Source organism: Pleurodeles waltl, chromosome 1_2 (genome assembly GCF_031143425.1).
Source record: "Pleurodeles waltl isolate 20211129_DDA chromosome 1_2, aPleWal1.hap1.20221129, whole genome shotgun sequence".
Lineage (NCBI taxonomy): Eukaryota > Metazoa > Chordata > Amphibia > Caudata > Salamandridae > Pleurodeles > Pleurodeles waltl.
In genome coordinates this window covers 1,350,523,154-1,350,542,968 of record NC_090437.1, presented here as the reverse complement: position 1 = coordinate 1,350,542,968, position 19,815 = coordinate 1,350,523,154, and the positions used below count along the sequence as shown (strand labels likewise).

At 54.2% G+C, this 19,815-nt stretch overlaps 1 protein-coding gene across 1 annotated transcript in view; it reads left to right on the top strand.

The window, feature by feature from the left end:
• The first annotated feature begins 521 nt into the window (after window positions 1–521).
• Window positions 522–19,815, top strand: part of LOC138252759 (sphingomyelin phosphodiesterase 5-like) — a 192,215-nt gene continuing 172,921 nt past the window's right edge. The window contains exon 1 of the mRNA XM_069205765.1: window positions 522–638. The gene's annotated coding sequence lies outside the window, so the exon portion shown is untranslated. The remainder of the gene's footprint in view (window positions 639–19,815) is intronic.

The following is a 19,815-nucleotide window of genomic DNA, read 5'->3' as shown; positions in this document are numbered from 1 at the left end:
GATGCTGGGGGTGGTGAGAGAGGAGGGGGGGCTGGATGCTGGGGGTGGTGAGAGAGGAGGGAGGGCTGGATGCTGGGGGTGGTGAGAGAGGAGGGAAGGCTGTGGGTGTGTGTGGTGAGAGAGGTGGGAGGGCTGGATGCTGGGGGTGGTGAAAGAGGAGGGAGGGCTGTGGGTGTGTGTGGTGAGAGAGGTGGGAGGGCTGATGCTGGGGGTGATGAGAGAGGGGGGAAGGCTGATGCTGCGGGTGGTGAGAGGGTGGGAGGGCTGGATGCTGGGGGTGGTGAGAGAGGTGGGAGGGCTGGATGCTGGGGCTGGTGAGAGAGGTGGGGGGGCTGGATGCTGGGGGTGGTGAGGGAGGAGGGAGGGCTGGATGCTGCGGGTGGTGAGGGAGGTGGGAGGGCTGTGGGTGTGTGTGGTGAGAGAGGTGGGAGGGCTGGATGCTGGGGGTGGTGAGAGAGGAGGGGGGGCTGGGTGCTGGGGCTGGTGAGAGGGTGGGAGGGCTGGATGCTGCGGGTGGTGAGGGAGGAGGGAGGGCTGCATGCTGGGGGTGGTGAGAGAGGAGGAGACCGGAATCAGGAAGTGCTCTCCCTGCCCAGGTGTCACGGAGGGAGCTGCACTCACCGGCCGGCGGGAGGAAGGTAGGAGGGCTGGGGCGCTCCTGGTGCCTGAGGGTTGGGGGGCGCAGGGAGTCCCAAGGGCTTGGAGCGGTTTAAAGGGGGGTATTGGGGGGCCTCGATAGAGTCCGGAGGGCGGGGGAGGGGCGCTTGAGGGAGCTTCGAGTAGTTTAGAGGGAGGGTCTGAGGTCTGGGCGGGAGTCGGAGTTTACACTGAAGTTTGTAGTGAGTCTCAGGCTGGGGTCTGTGAGCCTAGAGGGGTTGTGAGTCTGGAGGGGTCTGTGTGACCACAGAGAGAGCCTGGGTGAGCTGTGGCTGGGGTCTGTGAGCCTGGAGGGGTCTGCGGGACCACAGAGAGAGCCTAGGTGAGCTGTGGCTGGGGTCTGTGAGTCTGGAGGGGTCTGTGTGACCCCAGAGAGAGCCTGGGTGAGGTGTGATGGGGTCTGTGAGTCTGGACGGGTCTGTGTGACCACAGAGAGAGCCTAGGTGAGGTGTGATGGGGTCTGTGAGTCTGGAGGGGTCTGTGTGACCCCAGAGAGAGCCTAGGTGAGCTGTGGCTGGGGTCTGTGAGTCTGGAGGGGTCTGTGTGACCACAGAGAGAGCCTAGGTGAGGTGTGATGGGGTCTGTGAGTCTGGAGGGGTCTGTGTGACCCCAGAGAGAGCCTAGGTGAGCTGTGGCTGGGGTCTGTGAGTCTGGAGGGGTCTGTGTGACCACAGAGAGAGCCTAGGTGAGGTGTGATGGGGTCTGTGAGTCTGGAGGGGTCTGTGTGACCCCAGAGAGAGCCTAGGTGAGGTGTGATGGGGTCTGTGAGTCTGGAGGGGTCTGTGTGACCCCAGAGAGAGCCTAGGTGAGCTGTGGCTGGGGTCTGTGAGTCTGGAGGGGTCTGTGTGACCACAGAGAGAGCCTAGGTGAGGTGTGATGGGGTCTGTGAGTCTGGAGGGGTCTGTGTGACCCCAGAGAGAGCCTAGGTGAGCTGTGGCTGGGGTCTGTGAGTCTGGAGGGGTCTGTGTGACCACAGAGAGAGCCTAGGTGAGGTGTGATGGGGTCTGTGAGTCTGGAGGGGTCTGTGTGACCCCAGAGAGAGCCTAGGTGAGGTGTGATGGGGTCTGTGAGTCTGGAGGGGTCTGCGTGACCACAGAGAGAGCCTAGGTGAGCTGTGGCTGGGGTCTGTGAGTCTGGAGGGGTCTGTGTGACCACAGAGAGAGCCTAGGTGAGGTGTGATGGGGTCTGTGAGTCTGGAGGGGTCTGTGTGACCCCAGAGAGAGCCTAGGTGAGCTGTGGCTGGGGTCTGTGAGTCTGGAGGGGTCTGTGTGACCACAGAGAGAGCCTAGGTGAGGTGTGATGGGGTCTGTGAGTCTGGAGGGGTCTGTGTGACCCCAGAGAGAGCCTAGGTGAGCTGTGGCTGGGGTCTGTGAGTCTGGAGGGGTCTGTGTGACCACAGAGAGAGCCTAGGTGAGGTGTGATGGGGTCTGTGAGTCTGGAGGGGTCTGTGTGACCCCAGAGAGAGCCTAGGTGAGCTGTGGCTGGGGTCTGTGAGTCTGGAGGGGTCTGTGTGACCCCAGAGAGAGCCTGGGTGAGGTGTGATGGGGTCTGTGAGTCTGGAGGGGTCTGTGTGACCCCAGAGAGAGCCTGGGTGAGGTGTGATGGGGTCTGTGAGTCTGGAGGGGTCTGTGTGACCCCAGAGAGAGCCTAGGTGAGCTGTGGCTGGGGTCTGTGAGTCTGGAGGGGTCTGTGTGACCCCAGAGAGAGCCTGGGTGAGGTGTGATGGGGTCTGTGAGTCTGGACGGGTCTGTGTGACCACAGAGAGAGCCTAGGTGAGGTGTGATGGGGTCTGTGAGTCTGGAGGGGTCTGCGTGACCACAGAGAGAGCCTAGGTGAGCTGTGGCTGGGGTCTGTGAGTCTGGAGGGGTCTGTGTGACCACAGAGAGAGCCTAGGTGAGGTGTGATGGGGTCTGTGAGTCTGGAGGGGTCTGTGTGACCCCAGAGAGAGCCTAGGTGAGCTGTGGCTGGGGTCTGTGAGTCTGGAGGGGTCTGTGTGACCACAGAGAGAGCCTAGGTGAGGTGTGATGGGGTCTGTGAGTCTGGAGGGGTCTGTGTGACCCCAGAGAGAGCCTAGGTGAGCTGTGGCTGGGGTCTGTGAGTCTGGAGGGGTCTGTGTGACCCCAGAGAGAGCCTGGGTGAGGTGTGATGGGGTCTGTGAGTCTGGAGGGGTCTGTGTGACCCCAGAGAGAGCCTGAGTGAGGTGTGATGGGGTCTGTGAGTCTGGAGGGGTCTGTGTGACCCCAGAGAGAGCCTAGGTGAGCTGTGGCTGGGGTCTGTGAGTCTGGAGGGGTCTGTGTGACCCCAGAGAGAGCCTGGGTGAGGTGTGATGGGGTCTGTGAGTCTGGACGGGTCTGTGTGACCACAGAGAGAGCCTAGGTGAGGTGTGATGGGGTCTGTGAGTCTGGAGGGGTCTGTGTGACCCCAGAGAGAGCCTAGGTGAGCTGTGGCTGGGGTCTGTGAGTCTGGAGGGGTCTGTGTGACCCCAGAGAGAGCCTAGGTGAGCTGTGGCTGGGGTCTGTGAGTCTGGAGGGGTCTGTGTGACCCCAGAGAGAGCCTGGGTGAGGTGTGATGGGGTCTGTGAGTCTGGAGGGGTCTGTGTGACCCCAGAGAGAGCCTAGGTGAGCTGTGGCTGGGGTCTGTGAGTCTGGAGGGGTCTGTGTGACCACAGAGAGAGCCTAGGTGAGGTGTGATGGGGTCTGTGAGTCTGGAGGGGTCTGTGTGACCACAGAGAGAGCCTAGGTGAGGTGTGATGGGGTCTGTGAGTCTGGAGGGGTCTGTGTGACCCCAGAGAGAGCCTGGGTGAGGTGTGGCTGGGGTCTGTGAGCCTGGAGGTGTCTGTGTGACCGCAGAGAGAGCCTAGGTGAGGTGTGATGGGGTCTGTGAGTCTGGAGGGGTCTGTGTGACCCCAGAGAGACCTGGGTGAGGTGTGATGGGGTCTGTGAGCATGGAGGTGTCTGTGTGACCCCAGAGAGATCCTAGGTGAGCTGTGGCTGAGGTCTGTGAGTCTGGAGGGGTCTGTGTGACCCCAGAGAGAGCCTAGGTGAGCTGTGGCTGGGGTCTGTGAGTCTGGAGGGGTCTGTGTGACCACAGAGAGAGCCTAGGTGAGGTGTGATGGGGTCTGTGAGCCTGGAGGGGTCTGTGTGACCCCAGAGAGAGCCTAGGTGAGGTGTGGCTGGGGTCTGTGAGTCTGGAGGGGTCTGTGTGACCGCAGAGAGAGCCTAGGTGAGGTGTGATGGGGTCTGTGAGTCTGGAGGGGTCTGCGTGACCCCAGAGAGAGCCTAGGTGAGGTGTGGCTGGGGTCTGTGAGCCTAGAGGGGTCGTGAGTCTGGAGGGGTCTGTGTGACCCCAGAGAAAGCCTAGATGAGAGGTGTGATGGGGTCTGTGAGCCTGGAGGGGTCTGCGGGACCACAGAGAGAGCCTAGGTGAGGTGTGATGGGGTCTGTGAGTCTGGAGGGGTCTGTGTGACCACAGAGAGAGCCTGGGTGAGGTGTGATGGGGTCTGTGAGTCTGGAGGGGTCTGTGTGACCCCAGAGAGAGCCTAGGTGAGCTGTGGCTGGGGTCTGTGAGTCTGGAGGGGTCTGTGTGACCCCAGAGAGAGCCTAGGTGAGCTGTGGCTGGGGTCTGTGAGTCTGGAGGGGTCTGTGTGACCCCAGAGAGAGCCTGGGTGAGGTGTGATGGGGTCTGTGAGTCTGGAGGGGTCTGTGTGACCCCAGAGAGAGCCTAGGTGAGCTGTGGCTGGGGTCTGTGAGTCTGGAGGGGTCTGTGTGACCACAGAGAGAGCCTAGGTGAGGTGTGATGGGGTCTGTGAGCCTGGAGGGGTCTGTGTGACCCCAGAGAGAGCCTAGGTGAGCTGTGGCTGGGGTCTGTGAGTCTGTCTGGAGGGGTCTGTGTGACCCCAGAGAGATCCTAGGTGAGCTGTGGCTGAGGTCTGTGAGTCTGGAGGGGTCTGTGTGACCCCAGAGAGAGCCTAGGTGAGCTGTGGCTGAGGTCTGTGAGTCTGGAGGGGTCTGTGTGACCCCAGAGAGAGCCTAGGTGAGCTGTGGCTGGGGTCTGTGAGTCTGGAGGGGTCTGTGTGACCCCAGAGAGAGCCTAGGTGAGCTGTGGGTGGGGTCTGTGAGCCTGGAGGGGTCTGTGTGACCCCAGAGAGAGCCTAGGTGAGGTGTGATGGGGTCTGTGAGCCTGGAGGGGTCTGTGTGACCCCAGAGAGAGCCTAGGTGAGCTGTGGCTGGGGTCTGTGAGTCTGGAGGGGTCTGTGTGACCCCAGAGAGAGCCTGGGTGAGGTGTGATGGGGTCTGTGAGTCTGGACGGGTCTGTGTGACCACAGAGAGAGCCTAGGTGAGGTGTGATGGGGTCTGTGAGTCTGGAGGGGTCTGTGTGACCCCAGAGAGAGCCTAGGTGAGCTGTGGCTGGGGTCTGTGAGTCTGGAGGGGTCTGTGTGACCCCAGAGAGAGCCTAGGTGAGCTGTGGCTGGGGTCTGTGAGTCTGGAGGGGTCTGTGTGACCCCAGAGAGAGCCTAGGTGAGCTGTGGCTGGGGTCTGTGAGTCTGGAGGGGTCTGTGTGACCCCAGAGAGAGCCTGGGTGAGGTGTGATGGGGTCTGTGAGTCTGGAGGGGTCTGTGTGACCCCAGAGAGAGCCTAGGTGAGCTGTGGCTGGGGTCTGTGAGTCTGGAGGGGTCTGTGTGACCACAGAGAGAGCCTAGGTGAGGTGTGATGGGGTCTGTGAGTCTGGAGGGGTCTGTGTGACCACAGAGAGAGCCTAGGTGAGGTGTGATGGGGTCTGTGAGTCTGGAGGGGTCTGTGTGACCCCAGAGAGAGCCTGGGTGAGGTGTGGCTGGGGTCTGTGAGCCTGGAGGTGTCTGTGTGACCGCAGAGAGAGCCTAGGTGAGGTGTGATGGGGTCTGTGAGTCTGGAGGGGTCTGTGTGACCCCAGAGAGACCTGGGTGAGGTGTGATGGGGTGTGTGAGCATGGAGGTGTCTGTGTGACCCCAGAGAGATCCTAGGTGAGCTGTGGCTGAGGTCTGTGAGTCTGGAGGGGTCTGTGTGACCCCAGAGAGAGCCTAGGTGAGCTGTGGCTGGGGTCTGTGAGTCTGGAGGGGTCTGTGTGACCACAGAGAGAGCCTAGGTGAGGTGTGATGGGGTCTGTGAGCCTGGAGGGGTCTGTGTGACCCCAGAGAGAGCCTAGGTGAGGTGTGGCTGGGGTCTGTGAGTCTGGAGGGGTCTGTGTGACCGCAGAGAGAGCCTAGGTGAGGTGTGATGGGGTCTGTGAGTCTGGAGGGGTCTGCGTGACCCCAGAGAGAGCCTAGGTGAGGTGTGGCTGGGGTCTGTGAGCCTAGAGGGGTCGTGAGTCTGGAGGGGTCTGTGTGACCCCAGAGAAAGCCTAGATGAGAGGTGTGATGGGGTCTGTGAGCCTGGAGGGGTCTGCGGGACCACAGAGAGAGCCTAGGTGAGGTGTGATGGGGTCTGTGAGTCTGGAGGGGTCTGTGTGACCACAGAGAGAGCCTAGGTGAGGTGTGATGGGGTCTGTGAGTCTGGAGGGGTCTGTGTGACCCCAGAGAGAGCCTGGGTGAGGTGTGGCTGGGGTCTGTGAGCCTGGAGGTGTCTGTGTGACCGCAGAGAGAGCCTAGGTGAGGTGTGATGGGGTCTGTGAGTCTGGAGGGGTCTGTGTGACCCCAGAGAGACCTGGGTGAGGTGTGATGGGGTCTGTGAGCATGGAGGTGTCTGTGTGACCCCAGAGAGATCCTAGGTGAGCTGTGGCTGAGGTCTGTGAGTCTGGAGGGGTCTGTGTGACCCCAGAGAGAGCCTAGGTGAGCTGTGGCTGGGGTCTGTGAGTCTGGAGGGGTCTGTGTGACCACAGAGAGAGCCTAGGTGAGCTGTGGCTGAGGTCTGAGAGTCTGGAGGGGTCTGTGTGACCCCAGAGAGAGCCTAGGTGAGGTGTGGCTGGGGTCTGTGAGTCTGGAGGGGTCTGTGTGACCACAGAGAGAGCCTAGGTGAGGTGTGATGGGGTCTGTGAGCCTGGAGGGGTCTGTGTGACCCCAGAGAGAGCCTAGGTGAGGTGTGGCTGGGGTCTGTGAGTCTGGAGGGGTCTGTGTGACCGCAGAGAGAGCCTAGGTGAGGTGTGATGGGGTCTGTGAGTCTGGAGGGGTCTGCGTGACCCCAGAGAGAGCCTAGGTGAGGTGTGGCTGGGGTCTGTGAGCCTAGAGGGGTCGTGAGTCTGGAGGGGTCTGTGTGACCCCAGAGAAAGCCTAGATGAGAGGTGTGATGGGGTCTGTGAGCCTGGAGGGGTCTGCGGGACCACAGAGAGAGCCTAGGTGAGGTGTGGCTGGAGTCTGTGAGCCTGGAGGGGTCTGTGTGACCGCAGAGAGGGCCCACATGGGAGTGACGAGAGTTGACACCGAACCTCGGCCACAGTGATCTGTGCATTACCAGGCTATTTCCACCCCCCAGCCCTACGCTTTATGATTACTTCATTAGTCCCATCTCCTGAGATGTGTCCAGGCCGCTTCCTTGTGATCTACCACGCAATGAATGAGCGCCCTTTGGAGTGCGCAGGGGAGTATCTCTCTCCCTCCTCCAGTGTGTCCCACCCAACTCGCAGGAGGCTGCAATACAGCATCTTTCGGGGGATTTCTCTTCTCTTCAGGTCTACACCAGGGAGGCCGGGGCTTTCCAAAATGGAACCCAGGGTCCTACATACAATGTGCCATTGCAGGCACACGCATGCTCAGTGTATGCACACAGTACACATACTAACTACTACTGCTAGCTCCATGTATTGTGTGCTCACAGACCCACATGCCTTCAGAAGACACTGTGTGTGCACTGCTCAATACTGTAGCCTTTCTGTGTTGTGCAAGGCGTGCTACTTGCAAACACAGCCACTGCTGTACACACATTCATCATGTGTGCACTTCACAACACTTGACCCTTCATGTACTGTACTTTTCACAGGCGCACATGTAAGCAGCATGTGTCTCCTGCGCACACACTGCACAGCACTGCATGCTTCATGTTATGTGTTTCTTAGAAGCATTCTTACACTCAGTACATGCACTAACCATACATGCAGTGCACAGCGTGACTCTGTCCCTGTATTATACTCTTCCCAGCGCACACCCGTCAGCACAGACTCCCCACTCTTGCGCGCACAGAACTTTACAGCCACCTGATGTAGACCCAGGGTGAGTTAAGCACACAGCAGCAGAACCTTAACTGAGTGTGCCTGTAGGCATCCCTCTAGTGGCATAGGTTAGAAAGGTCCTGTTTGCCACCACCGCACTCGAGCTGCTTAAGTATGAGGCAGTGCTTTGGGCACCCCTGTTGGTCCAACATTTTTTTTTTTTAAATATATTTATTGGTACATTAACAACAAACATACGGAAAGCCAACATTCCAATTAAGCAGCGCCTCCCTGGTCCCCTTTTTCTCGTATCAGACTCCATCTCCAGGTTACGATCAATCTTCAAGTAGTGCCTTTCCGGACGGCGGGTTAAGGTCAGAGGCAGCGTGTTACAATGTTCTACGGACTGTGACCTTAAGCACTGTCAGGATCATCCAATGGTGTGGTTTGCCTCACATGTCAATGTTTGGGTCTTTAAGACAATCCAACAGGTGGTCCCGTTGCCGTGCTGTATCTGCAGACCTTGCCCCTCTCGCTGCCTCCTGGTGTAGAGCCCTCCCTTCAGCCCATGTAATTAGCGTGTCCCGCCATCATTGTATCTGCGGGCCCCTAGGGTCCTTCCAGTGCATCGTGATCTCCCTCTTAGCCAGGACTAATGCCAGGTGAATGTATTTAGTCGTAGTTCACTGTGTATGGGAGCGAGGAAATCCTCCCAGTAGGGCCACAAGTGGGGAAGACCGAAGTCTCCTATCTGTTACCGCTTTTATGCTTTGTAGTACTTTGTCCCAGTATTGCACCACGCAGCTCCAGAGCATATGCCCCAGGTCCGCGTCGAGCTCAGAGCACCCGGACATCCATTATTCATAGTGTTGTACATCGACGCTATCTTGGTGGGAGTGGGGTGTGCTCGGTGAAATACGTGTAGATTGATCAGTTTGAAACAGGCATGTCTAGATACCGTGTTTATATGTGCTGCAATTTTCCCCCATTGAGGCTCATCTATGGGCGTCCCAGTGTCCTCTTGCCAGAGAACTCGTAACCTATCAAGAGAGAGTAGAGTGTCCTTATGTAACGTCTTATAAAGTGTGGATACAACTTTCGTATCTCCTCCTATTGTGCAGAGAGCCTGGCATCCCGAATGAGAGGGAGGTTCACATAATCCCGGTTTCCCTTGTTGGTCCAACATGCCCACAATCTATGAGACTGTGAGAAAGTAGCCTCTTTCTAGCCTTGTTACCCCCACTTTTGGCCTGTTTGTGAGTGTATGTCAGGGTGTTTTCACTGTCTCACTGGGATCCTGCTAGCCAGGGCCCAGTGCTCATAGTGAAAACCCTATGTTTTCAGTATGTTTGTTATGTGTCACTGGGACCCTGCTAGTCAGGACCCCAGTGCTCATAAGTTTGTGGCCTATATGTATGTGTTCCCTGTGTGGTGCCTAACTGTCTCACTGAGGCTCTGCTAATCAGAACCTCAGTGGTTATGCTCTCTCATTTCTTTCTAAATTGTCACTAACAGGCTAGTGACCAATTTTACCAATTCACATTGGCTTACTGGAACACCCTTATAATTCCCTAGTATATGGTACTGAGGTACCCAGGGTATTGGGGTTCCAGGAGATCCCTATGGGCTGCAGCATTTCTTTTGCCACCCATAGGGAGCTCTGACAATTCTTACACAGGCCTGCCACTGCAGCCTGAGTGAAATAACGTCCACGTTATTTCACAGCCATTTTAAACTGCACTTAAGTAACTTATAAGTCACCTGTATGTCTAACCTTTACCTGGTAAAGGTTAGGTGCAAAGTTACTTAGTGTGAGGGCACCCTGGCACTAGCCAAGGTGCCCCCACATTGTTCAGGGCCAATTCCCCAGACTTTGTGAGTAAGGGGACACCATTACACGCGTGCACTACATATAGGTCACTACCTATATGTAGCTTCACAATGGTAACTCCGAATATGGCCATGTAACATGTCTATGATCATGGAATTGCCCCCTCTATGCCATCCTGGCATAGTTGGCACAATCCCATGATCCCAGTGGTCTGTAGCACAGACCCTGGTACTGCCAAACTGCTCTTCCTGGGGTTTCACTGCAGCTGCTGCTGCTGCCAACCCCTCAGACAGGCATCTGCCCTCCTGGGGTCCAGCCAGGCCTGGCCCAGGATGGCAGAACAAAGGACTTCCTCTGAGAGAGGGTGTTACACCCCTCCCTTTGGAAAATGGTGTAAAGGCAGGGGAGGAGTAGCCTCCCCCAGCCTCTGGAAATGCTTTGTTGGGCACAGATGTGCCCAATTCTGCATAAGCCAGTCTACACCGGTTCAGGGGACCCCTTAGCCCTGCTCTGGTGCGAAACTGGACAAAGGAAAGGGGAGTGACCACTCCCCTGACCTGCACCTCCCCTGGGATGTGTCCAGAGCTCCTCCAGTGTGCTCCAGACCTCTGCCATCTTGGAAACAGAGGTGCTGCTGGCACACTGGACTGCTCTGAGTGGCCAGTGCCACCAGGTGACGTCAGAGACTCCTTCTGATAGGCTCCTTCAGGTGTTAGTAGCCTATCCTCTCTCCTAGGTAGCCAAACCCTCTTTTCTGGCTATTTAGGGTCTCTGTCTCTGGGGAAACTTTAGATAACGAATGCAAGAGCTCATCCGAGTTCCTCTGCATCTCTCTCTTCACCTTCTGCCAAGGAATCGACTGCTGACCGCGCTGGAAGCCTGCAAACCTGCAACATAGTAGCAAAGACGACTACTGCAACTCTGTAACGCTGATCCTGCCGCCTTCTTGACTGTTTTCCTGGTGGTGCATGCTGTGGAGGTAGTCTGCCTCCTCTCTGCACTAGAAGCTCCGAAGAAATCTCCAGTGGGTTGACGGAATCTTCCCCCTGCAACCGCAGGCACCAAAAAGCTGCATTACCGGTCCCTTGGGTCTCCTCTCAGCACGACGAGCGAGGTCCCTCGAATCCAGCAACTCTGTCCAAGTGACTCCCACAGTCCAGTGACTCTTCAGTCCAAGTTTGGTGGAGGTAAGTCCTTGCCTCACCTCGCTAGACTGCATTGCTGGGAACCGCGACTTTTGCAGCTACTCCGGCCCCTGTGCACTTCCGGCGGAAATCCTTTGTGCACAGCCAAGCCTGGGTCCACGGCACTCTAACCTGCATTGCACGACTTTCAAAGTTGGTCTCCGGCGACGTGGGACTCCTTTGTGCAACTTCGGGTGAGCACCGTTTCACGCATCTTCGTAGTGCCTGTTTCTGGCACTTCTCCGGGTGCTACCTGCTGCTAAGAGGGCTCCTTGTCTTGCTCGATGTCCCCTCTACCTCCTGGTCCAATTTGCGACCTCCTGGTCCCTCCTGGGCCACAGCAGCGTCCAAAAACGCTAACTGCACGATTTGCAGCTAGCAAGGCTTATTGGCGTTCTTTCGGCGGGAAAACACTTCTGCACGACTCTCCACGGCGAGAGGGATCCGTCCACCAAAGGGGAAGTCTCTAGCCCTTTTCGTTTCTGTGGAAACCTCAGCTTCTTCTGTCCAGTCGAAGCTTCTTTGCACCCACAGCTGGCATTTCCTGGGCATCTGCCCATCTCCGACTTGCTTGTGACTTTTGGACTCGGTCCCCTTGTTCCACAGGTACCCTAGATTGGAAATCCACCGTTGTTGCATTGTTGGTTTGTGTCTTTCCTGCATTATTCCTCTATCACGACTTCTTTGTCCTTAGGGGAACTTTAGTGCACTTTGCACTCACTTTTCAGGGTCTTGGGGAGGGTTATTTTTCTAACTCTCACTATTTTCTAATAGTCCCAGCGACCCTCTACAAGGTCACATAGGTTTGGGGTCCATTCGTGGTTCGCATTCCACTTTTGGAGTATATGGTTTGTGTTGCCCCTATCCCTATGTTTCCCCATTGCATCCTATTGTAACTATACATTGTTTGCACTGTTTTCTCAGACTATACTGCATATTTTTGGTATTGTGTACATATATCTTGTGTATATTTCCTATCCTCTCACTGAGGGTACACTCTAAGATACTTTGGCATATTGTCATAAAAATAAAGTACCTTTATTTTTTAGTATAACTGTGTATTGTGTTTTCTTATGATATTGTGCATATGACACTAAGTGGTACTGTAGTAGCTTCACACGTCTCCTAGTTCAGCCTAAGCTGCTCTGCTAAGCTACCATTATCTATCAGCCTAAGCTGCTAGACACCCTATACACTAATAAGGGATAACTGGGCCTGGTGCAAGGTGCAAGTACCCCTTGGTACTCACTACAAGCCAGTCCAGCCTCCTACAGAGACTGGCCTATGTCATGGCCCACACGCTTGATCCGTGTTTACCTCTGACAACAAAAGTCCGCATTAGGAACCCAGACAACAGTAGAGGTGGAGATTCCGTGCAGGGGTACAGGTCCATATTCACACAGAGGACTTCTCTGTGCCACAATTCCATTATAAATTTAGGAATGCAAGTGCTGAATGTAAAGACAATCCTTACTGGGCCCTTTGCTCCCCTCCCGTCCTCCCGGCCAGTCCGGGAACCAAAAGCAGCCCAGCCCCCACCACGAGGGGCGAGAGAGCACAGAGGGTGAGGCTGACCCGTGCATGGAAGGTTTGTCAGCGACGGTGCATTTTATAACCTATTTCTCATCATCAAACCTTGTCCCCTCATTGACTAGATGGACCGAGAGAGGAGGACGGACTGCATGGCTTCATGAATGAATAGCTGGATGGGTGGGTGAATGAATTCAAGAATGGATGACAATGTATACTTTTAGCTACGTGGAACAAACTGTCTCACTGCATCGACAAAGGGCGTCTGCATTAAAACATTGCCCTCTTCAAACACCACCACCACCACCAGTCCTAGTGACACGTGCACAGCATTAACCTTTGATTGAACATGGGACTGAGAAAGAGAAAAGCATTTAGTGGGTGAATTGCACAATGTGAAACCAAGAAACTGCATCCATCCCAGCTTCCGCTTGACGACATTGTGTGATCCTGGCCAACTACGTTTTTTTACAGTGCCTTCTTCTCCTTCATCATCACATGAGATCACCTTTAAATACATCAGATCCAGGTGTGTGCTGCTCAAAAAACAAAGACTGAAATGTTACTCCATCTATAGTGACACCATATGTCGCTTATAGGGGGCAAAAGGTACTCGGCTTCTCTTGGTTCACTCGCAGCGTCATCAGGGCGGTGGCGTAGGGCCACAAATGTTTCTAAGTTTATGAATAATCACTTCTAACCAGTGTCACTCAAAGTAATGGTATTTAATACAACAAACAAATACTTTGCAGTGGTCACATTATAAAGATTTACACTGTTCGGTGTTTTGAAGTGTCTCTATCGTATGTACTGGACTCCGAGTGAACCAACAGCAAACCCCGTGCCGCCCTTCTCCCTGAGCACCCGCGCTGCTCGTGGCGCCTGTAAGAAACTGTTACTGAGTGAGGTGTGTAGGAAAGTAGCCTCTTTCTAGCCTTGTTACCCCCACTTTTGGCCTGTTTGCGAGTGTATGTCAGGGTGTTTTCACTGTCTCACTGGGATCCTGCCAGGCAGGGCCCAGTGCTCATAGGTTTGTGGCCTATATGTGTTCCCTGTGTGGTGCCTAACTGTCTCACTGTAGCCCCTCTCCCCCCCCCCCCCCCAGCCTCTGGAAATGCTTTGATGGGCACAGATGGTGCCCATCTCTGCATAAGCCAGTCTACACCGGTTCAGGGATCCCCCAGCCCTGCTCTGGCGCGAAACTGGACAAAGGAAAGGGGAGTGACCACTCCCCTGACCTGCACCTCCCCTGGGAGGTGCCCAGAGCTCCTCCAGTGTGCTCCAGACCTCTGCCATCTTGGAAACAGAGGTGCTGCTAGCACACTGGACTGCTCTGAGTGGCCAGTGCCAGCAGGTGACGTCAGAGACTCCTTCTGATAGGCTCCTCCAGGTGTTGCTAGCCTATCCTCTCTCCTAAGTAGCCAAACCTCCTTTTCTGGCTATTTAGGGTCTCTGATTTGGGGAATTCTTCAGATACCGAATGCAAGAGCTCATCAGAGTTCCTCTGCATCTCTCTCTTCACCTTCTGCCAAGGAATCGACTACTGACTGCTCTATGTTGCAAAACCGCAACATAGTAGCAAAGACGACTACTGCAACTCTGTAATGCTGATCCTGCCGCCTTCTCAACTGTTTTCCTGGTGGTGCATGCTGTGGTGGTATTCTGCCTCCTCTCTGCACTAGAAGCTCCGAAGAAATCTCCCGTGGGTCGACGGAATCGTCCCCCTGCAACCGCAGGCACCAAAGAACTGCATCACCGTTCCCCTGGGTCTCCTCTCAGCACGACGAGCGAGGTCCCTAGAACTCAGCAACTCTGTCCAAGTGACTCCCACAGTCCAGTGACTCTTAAGTCCACGTTTGGTGGCGGTAAGTCCTTGCCTCCCCACGCTAGACTGCAAAGCTGTGTACCGTGTGATTTGCAGGTGCTCCGGCTCCTGTGCACTCCTCCAGGATTTCCTTCGTGCACAGCCTAGCGTGGGTCCCCGACACTCTAACCTGCTGTGCACAACCTTCTGAGTTGTCCTCCGACGTCGTGGGACCCCCTTTTATGATTTCGTGTGGACTCCTGTTTACTCTTCTTCTAAGTGTCTTTTGGGGTACTTCTGCTGGTGCTGCCTGCTTCTGTGAGGGCTCCCTGAGTTGCTGGGCGCCCCCTCTGTCTCCTCCTCCAAGTGGCAACATCCTGGTCCTTCCTGGTCCTCAGCAGCATCCAAAAACCTCTACTGCGACCCTTGCAGCTAGAAAGGCTTGTTTGCGGTATTTCTGCGTGGGAACACCTCTGCAAGCTTCATCGCGATGTGGGACATCCAGATTCCAAAGGAGCAGTTCCTAGTCCTCTTCTTTCTTGCAGAACTCCAAGCTTCTTCCATCCGGAGGCAGCTTCCTTGCACCTTCATCTGGGGTTTCCTGGGCTCCTGCCCCCCCCCCCCCCCCCTTGACACTGCCGCGACTATTGGACTTGGTCCCCTTGTCTTACAGGTACTCAGGTCCGGAAATCCACTGTTGTTGCATTGCTGGTGTTTGTTCTTCCTGCAGAAACCCCCTATCAGGACTTCTGTGCTCTCTGGGGGTTGTAGGTGCACTTTACACCTACCTTACAGGGTCTTGGGGTGGGCTATTTGTCTAACCCTTACTGTTTTCTTACAGTCCCAGCGACCCTCTACAAGCTCACATAGGTTTGGGGTCCATTTGTGGTTCGCATTCCACTTTTGGAGTATATGGTTTGTGTTGCCCCTAGACCTATGTTCTCCTATTGCAACCTATTGTAATTCTACACTGTTTGCATTTCTTTTCTGACTCTTACTTACCTGATTTTGGTTTGTGTACATATAACTTGTGTATATTACTTACCTTCTTACTGAGCGTACTCACTGAGATACTTGAGGCATATTATCATAAAAATAAAGTACCTTTATTTTTAGTAACTCTGTGTATTGTGTTTTCTTATGATATTGTGCATATGACACCAGTGGTATAGTAGGAGCTTTGCATGTCTCCTAGTTCAGCCTAAGCTGCTTTGCCATAGCTACCTTCTATCAGCCCAAGCTGCTAGAAACACCTCTTCTACACTAATAAGGGATAACTGGACCTGGTTCAGAGTGTAAGTACCTTTGGTACCCACTACAAGCCAGGCCAGCCTCCTACAGGTGGGCCTTGCAGAAGAGAAAACATAATGTAATAGTTTTACACTATCAGGACATGTAAAACTTAAAAGTACATGTCCGATTTTTTTTAAGCACATTGTACCCTGCCCTGTGGACTTACCAGGGCCTACCTAGGGCTAACCTATATGTATTTGTAAATAAATGCCTTCCTTGGCATGGTTACCCCCTGACTTTTTGCCTTTGCTGATGCCACGTTATGATTTGAAAGTGTGCTGAGGCCTGCTAACCAGGCCCCAGCACCAGTGTTCTTTCCCTAAACTGTACTTTTGTCTCCACAATTGGCACACCCTGGCACTCAGGCAAGTCCCTTGTAACTGGTACCCCTGGTACCAAGGGCCCTGATGCCAAGGAAGGTCTCTAAGGGCTGCAGCATGTCTTATGCCACCCTGGAAACCCCTCACTCAGCACATGCACACTGCCTCACAGCTTGTGTGTGCTGGTGGGGAGAAAATGACTAAGTCACCATGGCACTCACCTCAGAGTGCCATGCCAACCTCACACTGCCTGTGGCATAGGTAAGCCACCCCTCTAGCAGGCCTTACAGCCCTAAGGCAGGGTGCACTATACCACAGGTGAGGGCATAGGTGCATGAGCACTATGCCCCTACAGTGTCTAAGCAAAACCTTAGTAAGTGCAGGGTAGCTATAAGAGTATATGGTCTGGGAGTTTGTCAAACACAAACTCCACAGTTCCATAATGGCTACACTGAAAACTGGGAAGTTTGGTATCAAACCTTTCAGCACAATAAATCCACACTGATTCAAGTGTGGGATTTATTGTAAAATACACCCAGAGGGCATCTTAGAGATGCCCCCTGAATACTAGTCCGACTCCTAGTGCTAGGCTGACCAGTTTCTGCCAGCCTGACACAACCAGACGAGTTTCTGGCCACATGGGTGAGTGCCTTTGTCACTCTGTGGCCAGGAACAAAGCCTGTACTGGGTAGAGGTGCTTCTCACCTCCCCCTGCAGGAACTGTAACACCTGGCGGTGAGCCTCAAAGGCTCACTCCTTTTGTTACAGCACCCCAGGCCACCCCAGCTAGTGGAGATGCCCGCTCCTCCGGCCATTGCCCCCACATTTGACGGCAAGGCAGGAGAGGATAATGAGAAAAACAAGGAGGAGTCACCCACCAGTCAGGACTGCCCCTAACGTACACTGAGCTGAGGTGACCCCTGCCTTTAGAAATCCTCCATCTTAAGTTTGGAGGATTCCCCCAATAGGATTAGGAATGTGCCCCCCTCCCCTCAGGGAGGAGGCACAAAGAAGGTGTAGCCACCCTCTGGGACAGTAGGCATTGGCTACTGCCCTCCCAAACCTAAACACACCCCTAAATTTAGTATTTAGGGGTGACCCAGAACCCAGGAAATCAGATTCCTGCAACCTACAACAAGGACTGCTGACCTGAAAGCCCTGCAGAGACGACAAATGACTTGGCCCCAGCCCTACCGGCCTGTCTCCAGACTCAAAGAACCTGCACAGCAACGCATCCAACAGGGACCAGTGACCTCTGAAGCCTCAGGGGACTGCCCTGAACCGAAGGATCAAGAAACTCCAGGGAACAGCAGCACTGTTCACCAACAGCGACATTTTTGCAACTTTGAAACAACTTTTAAAGAACTCTCCCTTGCCGCCCGAAGCGTGAGACTTCACACTCTGCACCCGACACCCCCGGTTCGCGCTCCAGAGAACTAACACTGCAGAGAGAACTCCCAGGCGACTGTGACTACGTGAGTAACCTGAGACGACCCCCCCCCCTCATGCACCCCCACAGCAAAGTCTGCAGAGAGGATCCAGAGGCTCCCCCTGACCGTGACTGCCTGGTAACAAAGAACCCGATGCCTGGACCAAGCACTGCACCCGCAGCCCCCAGGACTGAAAGGAACCAACCTCCAGTGCATGAGTGACCAGCAGGCGGCCCTCTTCCTAGCCTAGTCGGTGGCTGTCCCAAGAATCCCCCCTGTGCCCTGCCTGCATCGCCTAAGTGACCCCCTGGTCCCTCCATTGCTTTCAATAGCAAACCTGACACCAACTTTGCACACTGCACCCGGTCGCTACTGTGCCGCTGAGGGTGTGTTTTGTAACCCCCCCCAGTGCTTTACAAAACCCCCCCCTGGTCTGCGCCCCGAGGACACAGGAACTTACCTGCCAGCAGACTGGAACCGGAGCACCCCTGTTCTCCATAGACGCCTATGTGTTTTGGGCCCTCCTTTGACCTCTGCACCTGACCGGCCCTGTGTTGCTGGTGCGGTGACTTTGGGGTTGCCGTGACCCCCAACAACGGGCCGCCTATGCCAGGAACTGAGACTTGTAGGTGTCTTACTTACCTGCAAAAACTAACCAAACTTACCTCCCCCAGGAACTGTTGATTTTTGCAGTGTCCACTTTTAAAATAGCTTATTGCTATTTCAACCTATACTGTGTGTACTACTGCTTTAATTCAAAGTTCCTTACTTAGCTATGTGGAGTACCTTGCATTTTATGTATTTACTTCAAATCTTTAATCTTGTTTTGAAAATAAATTAAGAAAAGAATATGTTTTATATGAAAACCTTTTGGCCTGGAGTTAAGTCTTTGTGTGTTCTCATTTATTGCCTGTGTGTGTACAACAAATGCTTAACACTACCCTCTGATAAGCCTACTGCTCGGCCACACTACCACAAAATAGAGCATTAGAATTATCTACTTTTGCCACTATCTTACCTCTAAGGGGAACCTTTGGACTCTGTGCACACTAGCTCTCACTTTGAGATAGTGTATACAGAGTCAACTTCCTACAGTATGAAAAGGGATGGTCTGAGCCTAGTAAAAGGTTTATTTTACCAGGTTGAAATGTCAGTTTAAACCTTTCATACAGGCTGCAATGGCAGACCTAAGACATGTTTGAAGGAGCTACTTCAGTGAGCCGCACAATCAGTGCTGCAGCCCACTAGTAGCATTTAATTTACAGCCCTGGGCACATGTATGACGCTTAATTAGGAACTTAAAAGTACTTTAAATATGCCAATTGGGTGTAAGCTGACGTTTCCATGAACAATGACTCTGCAGGAGACGAGAACCACCAACGGTTTTGCAGTAAATGTGGTCTTGGCGAGTGCAGAGTGAAAATGATGTTATGAATTGTCTAATTTCAATGTGCTGAAGAGCCGCAGACAGGAAACACGGTTGGCCTGGCCCCAGCAACAAAACCAGCGGCACCAGCAAAGAAACCAGTCCCCACCCTTCCGGGCCACCAGGAAAACACATGCACATCCATGGCCTTCAGTAGTGGGCGCCCGTTCAGATATGTGCACATCTGCAGCTATTAGGATAGCTGGAGTGCAGTGTTTTAGAATTACATAATGTTACAGAACAAACATGTCTAGCTTGAGTAATGGTGCCGTTAGTGGTCTGCAGAGAGGGATGGGCAGGTTGAGGAATGTCAGATGGTTAGCAGGGGACAGTGTAGAAGGATTAAACAATGCAAGAGGCGTAGAACCTTATGTATAATATAAAATTATACGTGTACATATCTTTATATATTACCTAGTGGCTGCCGCCCCTAGGTAGTTATCGTTACGACCTGGATTCCATAGAAGCAGCGTTATTTTGTTTCGCATGTAACTTTGGCGCTGCTTCACGAATCTTCACAAAATGTTCAAAACGTATACTTTGGTCAGTTCAGCTCATGTATTCAAAGTTTCGGGATGATCTGTTAACCGGGGCCAAGAAAAAAGCAGCATCCCAAAACACGTTTCCTCCATTCATTTTTCCATAGGACATTTAGTCACGCCTGCGGCCCAAACCACTGATCGGACTTGCACCAAATTTGGCAGGAAGCTGTTACGCCGACCACGCTTTTTGTGTTTTGACGGAAATCCATTCAGTAGTTTTTGAGAAATGTAAGGCCAAAACATATAGATATATATAGGGAGGTGGATCCTCCACACATCCAACTGGCCGCCACCTCCCCAGGGCAATAAGTTAAATATGTGCGGGGGTCTACGTGGCTCCCTGGGGACCGCCCCCTTCCCAGGGCACTTTGTAGAATGATGCAGGGAGGTGCACGCCACCTCCCCTCCCCCATGCAGCCTCGGGGGCTGCCACCTCCCCAGGGCACTTGCTAAAATGGATGAGGTGGGTTTTCTGGCCCTCTGCAATCCCAGGGACTGCCACCTCCCTGGGACACTTTGTAAAACTGAATGCAGGTGAGGAGGGCACGTGCCCCCCCCCCCTGCAGCCCTGGGGGCCACCACCTTCCCAGTGCACTTGCTAAAATGGATGAGGCGATGCTGCCCCCCCCCCCGCCGCAGCACTGGGGACCTCCACCTCCCCGGGTCACTTTGTAAAATTTAA